At 37.0% G+C, this 20,049-nt stretch overlaps 1 long non-coding RNA gene across 1 annotated transcript; it reads right to left on the bottom strand.

The window, feature by feature from the left end:
- Positions 1–959: 959 nt before the first annotated feature.
- On the bottom strand, positions 960–20,044 carry LOC110017254. Its single transcript, XR_002872412.1, has 3 exons — positions 19,227–20,044; positions 11,637–11,749; positions 960–4,885 (listed from the first exon to the last, which is right to left on the bottom strand). It is a non-coding gene; the product is annotated as an uncharacterized LOC110017254 (long non-coding RNA).
- Between the last annotated feature and the right edge of the window lie 5 nt (positions 20,045–20,049).

Raw genomic sequence — 20,049 nt, 5'->3', positions numbered from 1 at the left:
TCAGAGGTCATGCTCGTCTATTAATGATCCCTCCTAACACAAAGCACATGCAGGATCCGTCCAATCAAAGATAGTCTAGACATCACCTGGGGCCTGAGCGCCTGTCTGGATGATATTACATTGAGGAAGAGCAGAGAAATCTGATGTCTGGGTATTTCAGTCTGCAAAAAATATATATATAAAAACTCTGAGGCTTATACGATCATTTAAGAAGTACATTTTTAATTTAAAAAAATAGTATATCTATAATATTGGATATTTTAACACGTTATAAGTGTATAGAAGGACTTTTTTAAATATTAAATGATGCTTTTTTGACAGTTAGACTATATTTGTAGGTGTAAACATGCAGAGCAAACAGGTATAATTTGATACTTTTTTTAAAAATAGGTCTTAAATAAACCTGTGATATAGTCAACAAACATGTCTGTTTACTAAAAAGGTACTTTAGGCTGTGACTAAAACATCTGTTTACTTCACCTGACAAATTCAAATTTAAAAACTCTGAGACATGAAAAAAAAATTACTGGGGCTCCAGATTTAGCAGCCTCTTGCCTCTGGATACATGCATTAACTCTACCCTGCTCGTATTTTTTTTGGCAACATTGCTGTATGCAGAATGCTGGCTTAAAATGTGCTACGTGTGCCACAGCTTAGAGGTTTTTGATGTGTTTAGCAACTGCAGAGCTTTAAGTGTGAATGTTCATTAATCCTTTCAGCCGTTTCTGCCCTCAACATGAGCCTTCTGCATGAAAGCAAAGGAATACGCTTCAAGCATTACGACCAAAAACTTCTGTCCATCAATTTAAATTTCACTTTCTTTTCGCAACATCTTCAACAATTTTTCCTCAGAGTATTTGCAATTGTTTTATATATTTATTCGTTTTCCTCTGACTTACATTCCCGTCAGTCCTGTGGAAGTTAATTATGGGAGCCAAGCTGTTGAGAGGTTGAAGAGATTTTTTTTTTTGCCTGAACACTGGATATACACCAACCCTGGCAACGCCACTGAGCATTGTCTGCCGTGATAAAATATGGACGGAAGTGCTGCTAGGCAAATCGTTTATCAGCCAGGTTTAGCATGCACATGTTAAAATGAAAGACTGCGCTATCTGCATAGGTTGTGTGAGCTTATTTTAGTGTAGCCAAGCCCGTTTGTTGTGTATAAATGTCATGCTGGCTGTCGCCCCTGTGGGACGTGATCAATCACATATTGCCGGCTTTGCTGTCTAACAGCTATGGGCAAATTTATTCAAAGTATTCAAACTAACATTTCAGTCTAACCTTAACTGCATGCTTTGTTGCTTTGTACTTTCTGTGCCTTCGTTTGGCGCCTGTGTCACACTCTTGAAAGCCTGATTTTCCACTTTTCCACTCCAGCTTTCAATTTTACTTATCTCTGAACTCTTTTAGCACAATGGCAAAGACCTGACCTCTTTAGCACTTAAGCACCATTTGCTCTATTACGATTATTAAATCTGTCATATTTCCTCCACCCTGGACATGCCATTATACGAAGCATGAGCTGACATGTTTGCTCAGCTACAAAGCAGACTTTAAAATAACTCTGTGTGCAGTTATGTCTTACACCCCCAATTTACCTTAATGAGCCAGTTCAAGCTGTCAGACAGTCTGAGAAAGATGCACTGAAGACTGCCAGTCTAAGCTGAGTGTAGGGTAGGACTGGAATGAAGCGATAAATGGAAGGAAGCAGGAACAAAGAAAGGTGTAAGGAGGTGTAGAAATGTTAGACATCACAGGCTGAACCAGAGCTCCAGGCAGAAAAGAGAAAATAATGACAATAAGCAGAAGGATTTTAAGACTTTGTTCAAGACACTTATTTTCTCTTCCAATAGTATTTACTTATAGATAACAGTAAAGGGGTGTGTACACATGTCAACCAAGAACAGAGGGAAACAGCAGGGAATAAATCTACATATCATTTTAAGATTTCTTAATGACTTAATCATTGACCGAAGCAATGTCATTCCCATTAAAACCTACTTTCCAAGTGTTTTCTTTTTTTTGTCAATTTGAAGGAAAGACCTTTGCAATGTGACTATTAACAAGTAATCACAAGAGGTGTAAAAATGAAGCATGACCTTCATTTCTGCAGAGGGCAAAGCAAAAAGAAGAAAAAAAAAACAGTGTCCAGCCCTTCTCTTCAGTGGAAAACACATTGGGAACTTAGGTGTTTGGTGATGCGTTTAATTCACACAGGAATACATTAATATGACAGTCAGTGGAGCGGCAAAGCCCTCAAGTAAGGTTCTCTCATTAGTATGTTTCTCTATTTCTTTTTTTAATTATTCAAGAGAAAAATGAAGAGCCGTGTGACAGATGTCTTGGCTGTGTCAAGAAGGAATTATTTGAATTTGAATTGTGCATAAAATCGTGCAATTATAAGGGCTCATTTGTAAATGTGAACAAAATATTTGCCTCTAATGAGTATCGGCTCTAAAGCAAGAGTCAAATGACAAGGTATGTTTTAATGCAATTCAAGCTCAAGTATAAGTGCTGTGTTTGAGTTTAAATAAAGGTTTAAAAATTGATTTTTATTAAGCAACTACTACAACGCGGTGAGGTGGGTCAGACAACATCTGCCCCACTTTACCTGACTTCAAAGACATACCATCAAGAGTATGCAACGTCCTCTTGCAAGTTCTGATGATCATACAAGTTATTCATAGTTCTTCTCTGTGAGTCGTTGTCTCCCTTTGTCATAACTTGTTTCACACACTTTCATCATACTTAGACACCTGAACACACAGGAACTTTGTTTTTGAGCTTTATGGAAATACATAACACAAGTCAACTTTGTAAAGACAAAATATTGGTGAATCCACAGAAATTCCTTTGACGGTAACAATCTAAAAACCAGAAGACGTTACTATTTTACACCATCAAGTAAAAAGAAATTAATACATTTAAAAAAAGTTAGTCTTTTATTTTGAAAAACAATGTTTTTGTTCTGGTATGTGTTCACCGTTGAATGAATTGAGATGTGGCAGCTCAATGGGACATTTTTCATCTCAGACCTTATAGATAGGTTGTGTTTGAATTCCTTCACTTCCCACAATGCACTATATGGTAAAGCTGTCCAAATCTATGATTCCTAGATTAAGTGCTCTAGAAATTTCCCAGAAGTTTCTGCAAGACAACACAGTGAGAGCATTGATGCTCACAAGATTAGTGAATATAAACCACAATGCATTAAGTTGAAACATTTTTTGTGAAAAAAGTTCAACTTTTATATAAACCATCCAAGTTTTTACCATCAGAACAAAGTGAATGTAGGCACAGCCTTTGTAAAATCTTCATATTTTTTAAGTTTTTACTTCTGAAAATCGGTGATGTCATATTAGCAGTTTTAAAAAAAAGTAGTGAGCATGATGTCCAATTTGCTTCTAAATTGGACACTAGATAGCCCTGTACTATATCGATTTTTAGTAGTTAGGGAGGAGGGAGGCCTGCGACAGACTGCTGACCCCGCCTTCGCTCAACAATAGCCAAGACGGGATCCGGCATCTCTGTGACCCCAAAAGGGATATAGAGGGTTGAGAAAATGGATGGATAGATGGATGGAGAAAAACCTGCTGTTTTTTCTTGGGACATTGGGTCTTTCACTCACTCGTGCACTTTAACTTTTCTTGACACTGTAACTAGTCTGGGTTATGCTACTTTGACTTAAAGTGAACACCAAGCTTTTGCAAAAAAAAAAAAATTAGGCAGTAGTTCATCGCTTGATTGGCCACACTCTGCAATTAATCATAATTAAATGAATCCCCTCACAGAACAATCATTTAGGAATGATGATTAATGGAGGCGTCAAACATTTTGTGGGCTTCTATCCTTATTGGGCAGCAGCAATACTGTGTGTCACCGACCGCTTACACAACCTTAAAAAAAAAGGGGGGGGGGGGGTCCTGTAAGTTTGTTCTTTCCCTTATTGGAGTGTTCTTATGTTTCTGTTTTCTTTCTAAAGACCAGCTGCACTACAGCAGAAGCAGGTTATGGGAACCGGTGCACATCAAAACACAGGTACAAGGTTGGGAGAATAAGCGGCACACCTTGTGGGCATGAGGGACGGTGTGCAAGATAGTTGTGTGTCAGTGCTTGTTGAGTCAATTAATTACCTAACTTGGCAAGAGATCAAATGTTCCAGAAAGGTGATTCCATTTCCAACTGGCATTATATTGAAATCGGTAACCTACGACAATATTAATCACTAACACAACAGCAGGATAATTCCCACATGTCATTAGTCTACATTTTAATTCATCGAAAAATTCACATTTTCTATACTCACTTAATTATGTGCTTATACTTAATTATAGACCCCTACGACACCTTGCTCCCTCCCTGGTTTGTTTTCACAGCCACAGATGGAAAAACATGTTTATTTGGGGGAAAAGGAGATAAAATGAAAAACTCCACCTGGGAAAGGAGCGGCAGGTCTCTGCTGAGTTGAGCTGCGTCTGGTAGGAATTTACTGGATTAGCTCAGTCACAAAATGTGAGATGAACCACATTGTCAATCACCCTCAGGGCAAAGCAAGAGAGGAAGAGCTGTCAATCAAAGCAAGTCTTCAATCGTCCCATTCACATCGCCTCCTGGAATCAGTCTCTCCCACTGACTGCTCTTTGACATTTCACGCACTGGGGCCACAAGGATGGAGAGGAAAAAACATCCTCAGATCTTCCTTTTTTTTCTTCTTCTTTCTTTTCTTTTCTCCAACTGTCTGTCTTCTATCTTTGTGCTTTAGCAGAGGTTGATATGTGTTTAAAGTGATGACAGTGCAATAGCTGTGAGAGATAACCGTAAAGCTGGAAAAAAAAAATAATAACTTGCAGTAACTCTTTTGGTGAGGTGAGAATAAACAGCGCTGTGGAACAGAGAATAAAGGGGGATATATTAGACTTGAGGAGCAGAGTTATGTATTATTTTCATCTGATAAATAAGTTATAATCTTACATTGAAAGACTGGAAACACTTTCCTTAAGAGTATCTCTTTTAGGCTTCTACTTTTCATGTGATGCATTATGAAATTCACACCAAGCTCATCAATAAAACAAATTTTCAAAGCTTAAGCAATAAATGCACTACATTTAGCCAAGAGAGTCCATAAAAACTGCATCTGAAAACTGATAATCTGCTGAACTGATAACACGGAAAAACGCAGCCAGATGAAAAATGGTGCTGAGGTTTGTTGTCATTTTTATGTGTTAGCTCTCTTCTAGTTTGTATTCCGGGGCGGTCCTCTGGCTCAGAGTGAGGTATACAGAGTCATTGCTCTTTTGGCTCCAGCTCCGACACCTCTTGCCCTCAAGTGTGGACTCCTTAGCTGCGATCTGATCAGCATCTTTATAGTTTATCAGCCTTGGGGTTCAATTTTGGCTTGGATGCTTTTACAAATGAATGCAATCACTGGTGAGCTTTCGCATCCAGATTGCATTGAGAGAAGCGGGTGGAGGAAAGTTTAGTGGATTATCGTGCCACTTGAGGATGGAGCACAAACACAACAAGGCAGCTGCAGAGGGGGCCGTCTGTGCCACCCCTCCCCTGCCTGCATGGGCTATTGGCACTTGCTGCTTGTACTCTGTCTTATTTCACTAAAATAATATAATTGTCTCCCATCTTATTGCTTGTAAAGCCATCTTCTGTCCGCAGGCTACGTGCGTGATCAATGTACTATCTAACAGAATCAATTCTTCCAAGAATACCTTGTGTTTGTGAAATGATCCCAGGCAGCTGCAACAAAAGACTTGGTTGAAAGTGGGATCCTGTGGAACTAGGATTAGTTTAGTGACTTGGACCCTCCAGTTCACTCAAATAAGATGGACCTTCTCCCATTCCTCATGTTCTTCACAGTGTGTGCGTTCGTATTTCCAAGTGCAATGTAAGCTTTCCAGGCAAATGTCACCTCAATGTATTTTTTCTTTTTAGTTTACTTCAGGACTTTGCTTAACTTAACCCCTTTTTCCCCTTTATAGGTGGTTCAACAGTGTCGGCAAACTGTATTAAAAGTTATTTCATTAATTGACTGAAAAATTGATTTCTTGAAATTTACTACATCAGAAAGTTTAAGCAGATCGCTGTTTCTATGTTTGTGTGCTTCCAAATATGTATTGAAATGTTAAGCTATGGTGCTACTTTTGTTGAGTGTTTATCAAGCACCTTGAAGAAAAAAATAGGGGTATAACAATTAATAAATGAATCTATGTATATTCCTACAATCCAACCAGATCAATCTGAGGCAAGTTGACCTATTTCATCATTTAAATCATTTTAACAATTAGATAAATATATTATAATCGATCTTGCAAAATACCATTTGGATTAAGGTTCAGTAGGTTTGTATAATTTTGACAGTGGGCTGAACTTTCTGAAACTAAAATGTGAATGGAATTGACATTCATTCTTGTTTATTTGTTTGTTTCTACACATATTTAAGTTGCATTTGATTATCTTGCAAGAAAAACAAGGAATCTGGAAAACTTCACCTGCCCTGTTCAGTATCCAGGTATTTATCTCTGAGTCACACAGGTTGATGTTTTAGATTTAAGGTCAGTGAATTGAATCGAATCGGATTGTTGAAGTGAACTAATATCTATTTTGAATTGGATCAGCAACCACAAATGATATGAATTGAATTGTTGTGAAATTGAATTGTTGCACCCCTACTACAAAAGGAAAATGCATTCTGTTTTATTTATGCAACTAACATCACTTTTGACTATATAATACGACAGAGTTTTAGGGCCACCAAAAAAAAGTAAAATTACGAGATTTAAAGTCGTAAATTTACAAGAAAAAAACTTGTAAAGTTAAAGTGAGGATACAAAGCAGCAAGTGAATGCCACGCAGCAGCAGAGCAGACCAACTAAACTCAATTGAACAGGTGAGCTCAATGTTTATTGACAACGTTAAAAAAGTTCTCTAAGTCTGTGTGACGCTTCCATCTGAGGAGGAGCACTTTCTGGCGTTTCAACGTTCCATAATAATAATAATAATACGCCTAAGACCCGATAGCGGGTAAAACACTTTAAAGCATAAAAAGACAAAGTTCAAATTCCATTCAAGGCTTTCTTTTGAGATCGGTGCTCCTTTCAGTGATTTGCACGGATTTCGTTTCTTGTTCACCACGGCCGTGTCCTGTGGCGCATCGGCTACCCCGAATGCGGTAATATGATTTGTCAAATTTGAATTTACTTCCATGATTAAAGTGAGGCTGCACCTATGATGACGACACTAAACGGTGCACAATAGTGTCCCTTGGCAGAAGATTATGTTGCCCAGTGGCACAACATAGTTGAGCCGACTGCATAACTCTTCTGTTGCTTGTTGCCAGAGATGTTGCTGAGTTGACGTAGACATCACTGCCGACTGCCGGAACTGGTACCGAGTTGATAGCCAGAACTGCCAATGTCGTACCCTGACTAGGGAGGCTCAGGGTGTGCTGACACTTGCCCAAGGTGTACACCCAAGCTAGTGGAGGGAAGGAGGAGCCTTACATCTCCATTCTAGACCAGCTCCAAGCAGAGTCTAGCCACTGCCCTAAAGTGGCAAGGTTAATATAACAGACTATTTTCATTAATCTTTCTTGTTTTATGTTGAAACGGGACATTTCATCTTGAGGAGAGGGCGTATTTAACTGTTTACACATCGGTGTTCTGCGCATGACAGGTTCATGACGTAATGAGACAAATTGACTTCTGGGTATGTGAATGAAAAAGAAAATAAAGCAGCGGTCCTTTACACCCAAACATGTCCCTGAGCTCCTTATTTTACATATGAAACTCCACTTTACCGACACCGAACCCCGGAAAGCCAGCAACACAAACAATTATTTGATTTTGAGTCGTCAAAAGGTTCAGAATTTCTTTGTTTCTGAAGCCTATTCGGAAATAAAGCTTCACAAAATGCTCCACATCTTTCATCTTCAAGCTAGGCTCAGATAAACAGACAACGTTGGAGTTTTTTCCTTGTTAATCTATGATTTTATTTCTTGTAAATTTACGAGATTTTTTTTCTCATAAATTTACGACTTAAGATGTCGTAATTTAAGTTATGACATTTTTTCTCGTAAAATTACGACTTAAAAGTCGTAATTTAAAAACCAAAAATCTGTTTGTAAACTGGCCCTAAAACTCCGTCCTAATATAATAAATTATGTTTCTCTATTATTTTTCTCACTACATGCTCCCAGGATGCACCTCCACTGTAATTTCACATCAGTGATTTCATGTGTGAAGTGTGGGAAAGGATCAGGAGGGGGAAAACGCATGGAAAATCACTGGAATATACTTTTCAAGAGGAGCAAACCAGAGTAAAAGTGGACCAAACTGAGGCCTTGGATCAAGCACAGGAAAGCATTTTGGCAATTCAACTTGTTAGGGATCTTTTCTGGAAGTCTCTGTGGGGCTGCTGGTGTCTGTGGTTTTCCAATAAAATCTCATGGTTCTAGACTCGCTGATGTGGAAGTCAGTGAACATTCACCAAAATGAAGTTGTGCATCCGAGCAAAAAGCCTGTGAAAAGACCATGAATGACATTTGAGCACGATAGTGTAACACAGTGTAAAACATTGGCTTGGCAAGCCTTCAGCGAACGCACTACATGGGTTAACAAGCAAGCACTATTGCCAGGGAGGCATTGCAGGATATTAAATTATTTTTTTCATGTTTAGTTGGAAAAAAAGGACAAAAAAAAAAAAAGAGAGTTTACTAAAAAGAAAACCTGGTACGCTTTTAACAGTTGTCTGGTTTGGTTTTGAGGTTCAGGGGGAAAGCTGGCAACTTCTTCTTTGAGATAAAATTGCTGCAGTGACTGAGTTTTGTGTTATTGCATTTGGGGTTTGAATTTAGTCTGTTTCCCTGCAGTTTGAATGTTCACCTGAGAACAGCAAGAAAAGTCATGTCTGAAATCCTTTCATTTCCTTTGGGAACCACTCGTTGTGTTCTATATTAGCTGGATAAAGGGCCTGTGAGCCTTTACGTCTTTGCACCTTAGATCTGACTGGAGATTTCAACCTCCCCTTTTTTTTTCCCTCTTTCCCCTCTTCTGTTTACTTTCCCGCAGACTCTTCGTCATGTGTCTCGTTTTGTCTTTCCCCCTCTATCTCTGCACTCTTCTGCCCCAATTTCCCCCCGTAATAGCAGGCTCCGTTTTGCCGGCCAGTCCATTCTTTGGGTAGCACAGGAAGTGAAACTGTAACACAGAGTTCACTTGTAATTGGCCACGGTCACGCTAACCAAACAGGAAGGAATCTGCAACTGATTAGAATTCTTCCTCCTGCAATAATACCGCCCCCCCCCGCCCCCGCAAAATTAATTACATTCAGGGGTCTATTCCCACTATTGGTTTTCCTGTTTTGAAGCTGCACCACGAAGAGACAAATCCCAAGACAACACAGTCTAGCGAGTTTTTCAATTACAGAGATATACTAAGTCATAAAGAGCTGAAGAAGCAAAGACAGGCATCCATCTAAACATCTCTGCATCCAGACGGGGAGTTCCTGCCTGCTTTGTTCAGTCACCGAGAGACAGACAGCTGAAAAATCTCTGTCGCACTCGCTCACACACAGTGACCTCCAAGTCTCTCCTATTTAAAACAGATTTTTCTTTGTATTTTTTAGGAAAACAGGGCCAAACTTCTACATGTTTACCTCCCATTAGTGGAACTTCTTCATTTTTAGAAAGACACAATATTCAAAGACATTAAAATAACTTTATTGGTATGAGATCAATTAAAAAAAACATTGTTGAAATCCAACTGCTGCAATTGAAGTTGAAACTTTTATTTTTTTATATCAGAAAATCAAGCCTGCAGTTTTAATCGACAAATACTAACAAGACTCAAATAGATTTATTCTTTATCTAAAAATTGAACTGTCTAGAGGTGTGTAAAATAAATATCTGTTTCAAAAAGCAATTTTAAGCTGCAGTGATCAGCTAAGACAGGAGTCTGATACCTTTAACAACCTTAACCTTAAAAGAGCCATTTGGTTCAGTTTCCTATACTGACCAAACTCCAGCGAGAAACAAAAAGTCCAACTTTAACATTTAGAAAAAAACACTTTATGTATGTTTAAACAATTTATTTATAAAATATAGCTTTTAAATGTGTGCAATATATAAAAATGGAAAAAAAAAAGCAACAAAAAATGCTTTTTTTAATCATTGTGACTTTGGTGCATCGTCATCCTTTTTGCTTTTCATCATTAAATATGAACAGCCTTAGTGTAGAAATCATTTTTTTTAAATCTGTACATGTAAATGTTTTTGTATACTTTGTCTCTGAACAGGAACCAGACACTGTTTGGCAGTAGAAGATAACACTATGGGCTACAAATGTATTCTAATAACAATAGATTAATGCTTTTGCCATCATTTTGATCAGTTTTCAGAAATATTCAAAATAAATAAATAAACTTGATTAAATAAAACAAATTAAACAAAACTATAAACCCATTATTGATTTAAATTATTAGCACTTTTCTTTAAAGTTAAGGAGTCACAATGGAGGGATAAAGGAACCACAACTCCAAAGCCTCAGGTTAAAGAGCACTGACCTAAGAAGACATCAAATCCCCTATATTAATTTAAAAATATATATAAGTTAAAAGAAAATGATCAAGAATAGGGCAACAGCCTTTGTTAAATGACGCGCTATATATTGTTTAAGCATATATGTTACATATAAGTAACAAGTTTCAGCATATACTGCATCTATATGCTGTGACACATGGGAATGGTTTAAAATACTAAATGGATCAGCTTCTTTTTAAAATAAAGTGGAAATAAAATGAAGGAGATAGATTTTCATTTCATCTTCACACTGAAGAACAGAGCACTGGGGTTGATTCAAAAATAAATGAATGCTTAACAATGTTTTTGATGTCCTATATTTAAATTTGTACGGTTACTTACATTACTCCTACTTCCCTGGTCTTGGAACTAATCCGATTGATATGGAAATGGGGTGCTCTCTTTTATGACAGAGTTGGGGAGCAGAGAAGTGAATTCATTGGTTTGCTCCTACTCAGAATGTGCTGAAAACAGATTTTTCTGAATCCTGTAGCTGGGTGCTATAGGTTATAGGGATTACACAAACCGTTTAGAGCACCACAATGAGGAAATCTTTTCAATAACGAAAAAGAAGCCTTTTGTGGTGGACATAATCTTCAAACTGAAAGGTTAATCACATAATAAGTGACTATAATAAGAAGTACAATCCCTGTTTGCATTACAAAATATGCATGTAATTTATTTGAAAATAGTATTTTGTTATTGTTTACTGACTCTATTAAGTCAGTATTTTGACACTTTAAAGGTACAAATCCCATGTTAAAAATCAAGTTATTTACTGCAAAATCTAAAAAATGAATCAATTGTTATCATGTTTAGGTTTTCAGATATTAATCTGAGAAAAAATGTAATATTTTATCTATTTTGATGCCTTTAAGTAAAAATTAAACATGTATGTATGACTCGGTTGTACATATGTAGCGCTACAGCAAAGGCACATTCAAAACAGTACCACTAAGCTTCCTGCTCTCACTGCAGACAAGTCTGGCTACAAACTTTTTTCTCTTCTTCTTCTTCTTTCTTTCAGCTTTTAAAAATCTTCACTTACCAGTTCCTCACCCCCTTTTCTTTAGGTAAACAGTCATTCCAGTCTATGTTGTTTGTCACCGAGGTTGAAAATTGAGGAATAGGCTGGAAATTGGAACCATCGAGGATGCCGTCCTGGAAAAAAAGGAAATCAAAGTTAAATGAGATCATGCATGCCAAGAGAATGTTTAACCAAAGGGGCAAAAAGGAAGCTGGAGATAACAGAGAAGAAAAGAAAAAAAAAACACTAAACGTTGTGTTACTGCAGTTTGTTTTGTGTCCTGTGTACTCCATGTATGTTTGGAGGAGAGGTAAGTGAATCTTACTGAATTACTTTTGCATGTTTGCATTTCTTTAATACAAAATGCAAAATGCGTTTGATTTCATCCATAAAAGGACCCAATCGCCAACAACTGTGAGCTCTGCATTCAAGAATTTGACATTTGGCATGTTTTTTTTTTTTTATTTCTACCTGGGATGTGAGCATAATGCGTTTGTCATTTTTAGTCAACGTGAGCATATGCAGGTGTGCTTCAATACTGAGAAAAATGGGTCTTCCAAAATCTCATCTAATAATGCGTGTCAAGAATGAGACGTTTGAAGTGGTACACCGCAAACAATTAATCTTCCGTATATGACTGTTCTGAACCTTGGTGATGCAGATTTTCCATGACAAGTTCACTTCAAAAGACTGCCCCACCCAGAACACCGTTGGTTGGATGATGGACAGGTAAATTCTTTGTTTTAACATGAGAAGACATCTGAGTTTTTCAAGCATAAACATGTGTGTGGAGGAAAGGTGGGGAATAGGGTCCTCTTAACAATTTTTTTTTTCAATTTCCAGAAGCCAAATGGTAAAAACAAAGCACTGATTAAAAAAGATAAAAAAAACAAGTCAGGTGTGTTCGCCATTCATTCCCATTGGGAATTCAAATACAGCTGACATTCAACCTGTAACACATGCTTGTGTTAATCTATGTATTATATATTTCATGAAGTGATAACTAAGGGGAACACGGAACTAGTTCAGTAAAATTACAGATTATCTGATGCCTGATGAAAGAGGTGTTTATCTCAAGAGCTGTGAATCGTCCTTTATCTGACAGCAGGATTTCAGCTAACATGTAATCTCTGTTACTTCTTCCCAATCAAGTAAATTGGCCCATAACAGAGGAGCATTAGTGGAGCTTGTCTGGATTATGGTTCTTCAATTTCAAGTGAGACTTTGTAGGGTGCATTGAATGTACGCAGGCTAAAGGAAGCAGTTTGAGAAAAGGCTGGTAAAATGTTTCCTGAACTACATTCATTCCAAATATTCAGCTAGCCTGCACATGTCCAAAATCAAAAGACATGCACTTCCAAAGAATGGCTCCAAGGAAAGAAAAAGATCTTTACATGTACCTAATTTAGCCTTAATGTATTAAACAATTAACAGTTGAATAACCCAATATGACGAACCCCCAATGTAAATAAGGAGTATTTGTTAGCAGTGGTTAGAAAAGAAAAAAAAAGTTATATAATTAAAATAAATTATGTCATGTATAAAGCATATTTGTGGATTTTATTAGTTACTTGTATTGAATCATTTGGCATATTTCCTTAATTCTCATTGCTGTGAGAAAACTTCAAAACATATCTTAAGCCTTGAAGCTAAATTTTCTGCAAGCAAAAACTAGTTCAAAGACATTTCTCTCACTTCTTTCAATCCTGAACTTACTGTCCCAGCATTTAGACAATTTCCAATTTGCAAGGACTTTTACAATATGTCTTTAAAACACTTTGTTGTCGTACCAAACCCCCCAGGCCAGAGGGTCATATAATTATTATGTGTGGAAAATGATAAGCATGTTTAAAAAGTGAAAATTAGCTTTAATTGTGGTCTACTGTTGTTAGGCACATTGGAGAAACAAAAGTTTTTCAAGTAAAACCTTTACTTGAAAAACAAAATAGGCCTGCGATTTTGGGTTTAGAAAGTTTTGTAGTATCTAATCCAGGGGCACATGAAATAAAATATATTAGTAAACCAGGTCTTATAACTAAATGAAAACCAACTAAAAGAAACAATGACAAGTTCTTTTTGTCATTGTTTATTTTAAAAACCAATTAAAAATGCCAAAGAATTTGCTCATCAAGTGTTGAATAAATTATCATTGCAAAAGGAAGTAAAACCAAAGGTTTTAAGTCTCAGTTTGCTAGTTTTTAGTATTTTTAATCAACATTATTCCCAGTTATTGTCAATAAAATACATATAAAGTAACATAATTAAATTCAGAATATTTACGAGATGTGACTATTTTTTTAACTGCACAAGAAGGTCAGTCTCCACAAAATGAGTATCTTTCTGTACTCACAGTTTGGGGACGTTCAAGTCCAGAAGAAACATGATTTTCAGGAAGCAAAAACTGTGAAGTTTTTGTTTGCCTTTAAAACAATACTTAACAGTTTAAAGTATTTTACATTTATTTTGTTCCCTTCATTTATTTCTGGGGATTCCAATAGTCCTCTTATACATTTCAGTGCCTCCCTTTTGGGTTGCAACACATTTTAATTAATCTTGTCTGCAAATATTTAAAAACGTATCAGTGTCTTAAAACAGTCTTGGTTCTTTAAAACAGTTTACAGCACTGCAACAGGAAAATTGTGTATCCGAATAATTCTATCCGGCATTTGAAAGATTAGGACCCTCCCCACAGGTCCAGCATCATGGATCTGGTGGCAGGCAGATGGGTAAGAGATCCAACATAAAGAACAGCCTCATTGTTCTGTAATCCAAAAGACCAAAATATAGTTTTATCTGAAACTTCATAGCTGTCTTACCATTTTTTTTTTCAATTTTGCAAAAGTAAAAAGTTAAAATAAAGAAGTGTTTAAGACGATTATTAGACAAACTAAAACAAAATTTAGAAATGTTCAAGGTACGTATTTGGCGTACCAGGTGGTAAAGTTAGAATACTTTAAATATGGGGCCAGAAGACTTTGGAAGGGTTGCCAATAAGAACAGCAGAATTGAAGGCCAAAATACTTATATCCAACAGTTTTTTGTTGTTATTATTAATTGTTATTATTAATGAGTTTTCCAAAAGTAAGAATTTCCTCTTGCCATACCAAGTAAACAGTGTGAATTTGGGCTGAGGCCAGGGTGCTGACGGCCACGATGGGTCAGCATTTGGTATACAGGGGCGTAAAAAATAAATTTAAGGGCTCAAGATTTCATTCAAAAATATTGCTTTCGTTATTTTTGCAATGCTAAAAGAAGCTTTGATTGACAATTTCTTAATCTTTGTCAATGACGATACCAACATTAACTCAAAAATTGGGGGGCAAGTGGGAGAGGCAAAGCTGTTGGATGGGGACAGATACACCCATCCCCTCACAGCCCCCCTGGGTGCACTGGATTATAAGGTGCACCATCAATTAATAGTCTATTTTCAAAAACATATTTCATATATATATATATATATATATATATATATATATATATATATATATATAGGGCTCACCAAACTTTGCAGCACATTAAACGAGACGAGAGTTGGCCGTGTTGGCATATTCACAATAACCCTCTACCAAACATTTTGATAGAGTGTCGTGTACCTCTCAAAATTCCTTCATCATCAGTAAACACAACAAGAATTACAGCATTTATGAGGTACTACAGATTATAAGCACACTGTTGTTTTTTTTTAAAAACATTAAGGCCTGTAAATGCACCTTATTGTACGAAAAATACTGTATGTCATTCAAATAACAGAGGATCAGGAGTCAAAGAAAACTATTAAAACACCTGGAACTTTTTCTATCACCTTCATAGTCAAGTGAGACAGATTGATACAATGTATTGTGATGAATGAGAGCCTGAGATTTGCCTGTATTTCTGGTTTCTATTTGCAGGTTGTAATAGCCAAGACACCGACTGAAGAGGGATTTCTAAAGTCCAATGTTTGAGTCAGGAGTACATTCACATGCACTTTATGTATAACACAGAATATTTGTTGTCCTTTAAACCTAAATTGTTCCATGGCCCGAGTAACAAATGCAAAAACACACAGTTCCATCAGTTTTCACTAGTCCTTAGGTTTCACTTTCACACAAGAAATGATCAGAAATCCATGCCAAAGGTAGAAAAACGGAAACAAATGTGGACAGCGTCTTTGCGGTTCAAGAAAATAATGAACCCGATTTCCTCTCTTGACAGTCTTGGCTAGTCTTAAACTGGTTAGACAGCTGACTCTAGTGCTGGTAGTTCTTATGTGGAAAACTGAAATCCAGTTTCCTGAGTGAAGTCATTTCCTCAGCAGATACTTTGCACAAACACAGAACTAATAAGTACAGAGGGCAACTTGTCTCAGAGACAGAGGCTGACAGAAAACATTAGCCTTAAAATTAAATTTCACCCTGTCATTGTTAAGCACATACAAGAGCTCCAGTAGCCATGGTTAGCTGGGAAAATATTGTGATAAATGGGTTTTATTAGTATTTTCCCCATTATTCATGACAATAACAATGCAGTGTTCGCTCGTGCGTCCGCCTGCATCACTGACAAAAGCAAGAGCACTTATTATGGAAACGGTGTGATGATGAATGACTTAAAGCAACTCAAACTTAATCTGCACTGCATTACATGTTGTTTTGAATATACTTTCACCATATTCTCATCTTTAATGTACTATTGAGAGCAGAATTGCTTTAGTCTCCAGATTCGGAGCAGCGGAGGGAGGAAAAAAAAAAGGCTTTAAAACACTGTCTGTAAGAAATGCAAAATTTATGAATACTCCCTCACATCTCAGCTTGATTTATGTGAAATAATAATACACTATTTAATGCTTAAACATAGCTAGGAGCAATCACTGGCTATCAAGATGTACAATGGAGTAATGGGGCTAAAAGACAAATCACCTTGTGGACTTGTGATGCTTATTTAAAGGTGCTCAGGCAGATATATTAAACTATATGTAATTGTACACTAACTCTGTGCTGTAGGCAGAGGCGTCAAACACAGGAGGAGGCCAGTCATGATGCAGATGGAGTGGTGTAATCAATTTGACTCAAGCATCCACAGCAGAGAGAAGACTCTTTCATCTATTATACTGTCATCATATTTGTGATTCCACCTTGCTGCATATTCATCCGATAAAGCTCTTTGATCATTAAAAAAAAAAAAAAAAAACTTGCAGAAAGTTTAATTAAATATTTTTTTGAGTTTTGTTGTGTTTGGTTTCTAAAAAAAAAAAAACTGTAAAATAACTTTCAAGTGATGCTTCACTATGTTTGAATCTGCGTGGATGATAATAAGTTAGGTGGGGAAAAAAATCACTACATTTTAACGCAAGCTGGTACAGTTTTAAAAAGCTTCAAACAGAGCTAGTTGTCATGATGACAGTGATTTACAATTCATTGATTGGCTCGTTTAATTAAACAAATGAAGAAGTCAAAGCTGATCATCTGATCTGATGAATTGGGCTGTTGTTTTTTTTTTTACCACCAAAAGCATGTCGGGTAAATAAACGGGGTAATTAGACTGTTAAATGACTCCTCTGTGAGCTAGCCGTGTGGGCTGAGGGTGGCTCACCCAGGACGAGCGGAAGAAGTGAACAACAGGCGTTACTTTCTTTTATCATCTTACCTCTGTCTCTGAAAAAGAAGATGTGCCAACAAAAACATAACTGCCATCACACTAACACCCACTGGGTGCAAGCGCACGCTCACAAACTCAGCGTCGCACAAACCGCAGCTCTCCTCCCACCTCCATCCCTGTGCATTCATGTACAATTACAGCTACGGTGATCCACAGGTGTTGAATTCTTCTGGCAAGCCATAAAACATGATATGCATGATTTGTGCAGTCAGCCAGGTCTGTAATTTCATTCTCCTTTTCTTTCATTTTCCCTTCCTGGGCCATACGATCCATTTTCCTGCTTTATGAGAGTGCAGACACCCAGAGAGACTTTCAGGATGATTACATGCCCAGTGCAATGGGGGGTCTGAGGAGCCAACATGCCAGCATAAGAACCGTGTGAAACCTAGGTGAACAGCCATTTGAATAAATCTGGAAATCGTGTAGCCCTCGGTGCTTGGGGTGCGTTTGATTTATCCAAGACATTAGCTGAAGTATCAACTTCCAGACAAGCTACATCACATGCTTTTATTAGATACTTGACTTACAAAATCAACACATACACATCTTTTATTTTTAGATATTCATGCAGCAACAGCTCCAATTTAAGATGAGGACATATGCTTGCACGGTCCATGAGTGTCTGGGAAAAGAAATCCTGTGCTTCACATTTCTTTACAATGATATTGAGATACAAAGTCAGGCCTAGTGTCCCACTATGTCTGTTGGCAGAAAAACACAAAGTCCTTCAGGGGAAAACTAAGCTAACTCCTACTACTTTTACAGCAGGGTGAAAGGGATTTCTTTTGCAGTGAACTTAAACAAACACACACCGCAGGATTTTCTTTTTCTTTTTTTGCACACCAACATTAAAGGATGAAAACTATAAATTGAGTTTGTACATATTAAAACTGAGTCATTATTATAATCCAATCTGAGATTCACAAAGGTGCATTTCTAATATTGCTCTGAGATTTACCGTGGCTTGTTGTTATCATAAACATAGTTACAATATCTGTGTAAATAATGACTTTCCGTATATTTTTAAATTAGACTCTGAGTGGGCGAATAAGGATGAATGAATGTAAAAAGCTACTTCAACTGCAGAGTAGACTTTTGTTCATTTTGAAGTTTCATTGTATTTAAGGATCTCACAGCTCACAAGTAAATAAAACTCAGTCATAAAGCCAAAAATTAATCCCGTTGTGTGACTGTGATTGACATTTCATATCAGTGACAATACTCTAAATAATTACAAATAGAAATATGGAACGGTAATAGCTTTTCAAATCCATTGAGTAGTTAAAGGTTATGTGAAAAAACTGGATTAATGCTTACAGCCAAACTCCTAATTAAATGACACTATATAATTTGCTTCTCAATCCTTTTCTCTCCGTAAGCACAGCCCAGGTTAAACGAATGGGCAACAGAACATTTACCGTCAATCTGAGGAAACCCAAACACACACACACCCGCTACCCCCATTTTTCTGTCTGTCTGTATGCGTTAGAGCCCGTGCAACTATGGCAGATTGGATAAGCAGACAAACAATTGCTGGCAAATTGTTTGCTTAATTACTTTTTCTTTCCTTTTCTTCTAAGAAGACTTGCAAAGAGAGATGCTTCCCCCTCCTGGCTGTTCACAAGAAAGTCTTTGGTCTCCTGTAATCCTCTCAATGTGATTTCTGATTTTTACAGCTCGCATCCTCAGTCTAGAGATAAGTTTCAATTTTGATTGAATGAAAATGTCAAAACATAAATTATACTTGAAGTTTCTTTAAAATAATGAACATTTTTATGTCATATCACACAAAAAAAACAACTTAGGGTAGTCTGAGTATTTGGAGAATGGAATTTTCACTCCTACATTAAAACTTTCATATCCTGCTTTTAATTAAATGTTGTGTTTAGCAAATGCTAATTCACTTTTTTCCCAATGGGACTTGGCTTTTTTGACTGTACAGCAATTTAAGTCTGGAATCTAAGAGGTCTGACCCACCGTGCACCTTTTGCCCTCAGCTGACAGAGAACAGATGAGCTGAATTTCAAACGTCCACAGTCACCATGAACCAGTCTGGCTGCTCAATCTGTCTCTGCTGGCCTTCTGAAAGACAGGATGGAGCACGGAGGGGAGAACGCAGAGAAAGACAGAGTCTCAGTGTATACATGCATGTGCATGGAGAGGACGGGAGGGGAGGGTTGCTTCGGAGAAGAGGGAGTAAAGAAAAATGTAAGAGAAGCAGGCCTAACAGATCAAAGAAAATAACATGGGAGAGGATATGAGTGCTTTGAGAAGTAATATTGCAGAGATAGCATCTGTTTTCTGTAGCATGCAGGAGGCTTGAGACAAGCCCGAGAAAAAGACAACAGACACTCAGTGCTGAGGATGGGAGTGAACGCAAATAGCTTATTAAGAAACCACTATGTATTATAGGTACTTTGTTTTTGTTTTTTTGTTTTTTTAATGCTGATGCCGATTAGGAAATAAGATGAGAGGACAGGTTGTTTTTGTGAGTTTGTCTGCATTAACTTAAAAAGGAAAAGAAAAACAAACATTCATCCCTGAATCCCTTTGGGGTCACTGGGAAATAACTTATAATAAATATTAAATATGAATGTAACTTTCACATTAATAGCTAAATAAATCTTAACTTTGATATGTCTGACTAAATACTAATTGGAAGAAACAAATCATGACATATGATGCAGCAGAACGTTGATCACAGATTATGTTTCACAGTGTAAAAAAAACATACTCAGAAGTCAAACACTTCAACGGCCTTGAAGTAAAAAAGCAAAATAATTTAAAAAATAAAAATATT

Source organism: Oryzias latipes, chromosome 20, assembly GCF_002234675.1.
Source record: "Oryzias latipes chromosome 20, ASM223467v1".
Lineage (NCBI taxonomy): Eukaryota > Metazoa > Chordata > Actinopteri > Beloniformes > Adrianichthyidae > Oryzias > Oryzias latipes.
Note: the sequence above shows the minus strand (reverse complement) of the source record. Positions and strands in the feature narration are given on the sequence as shown.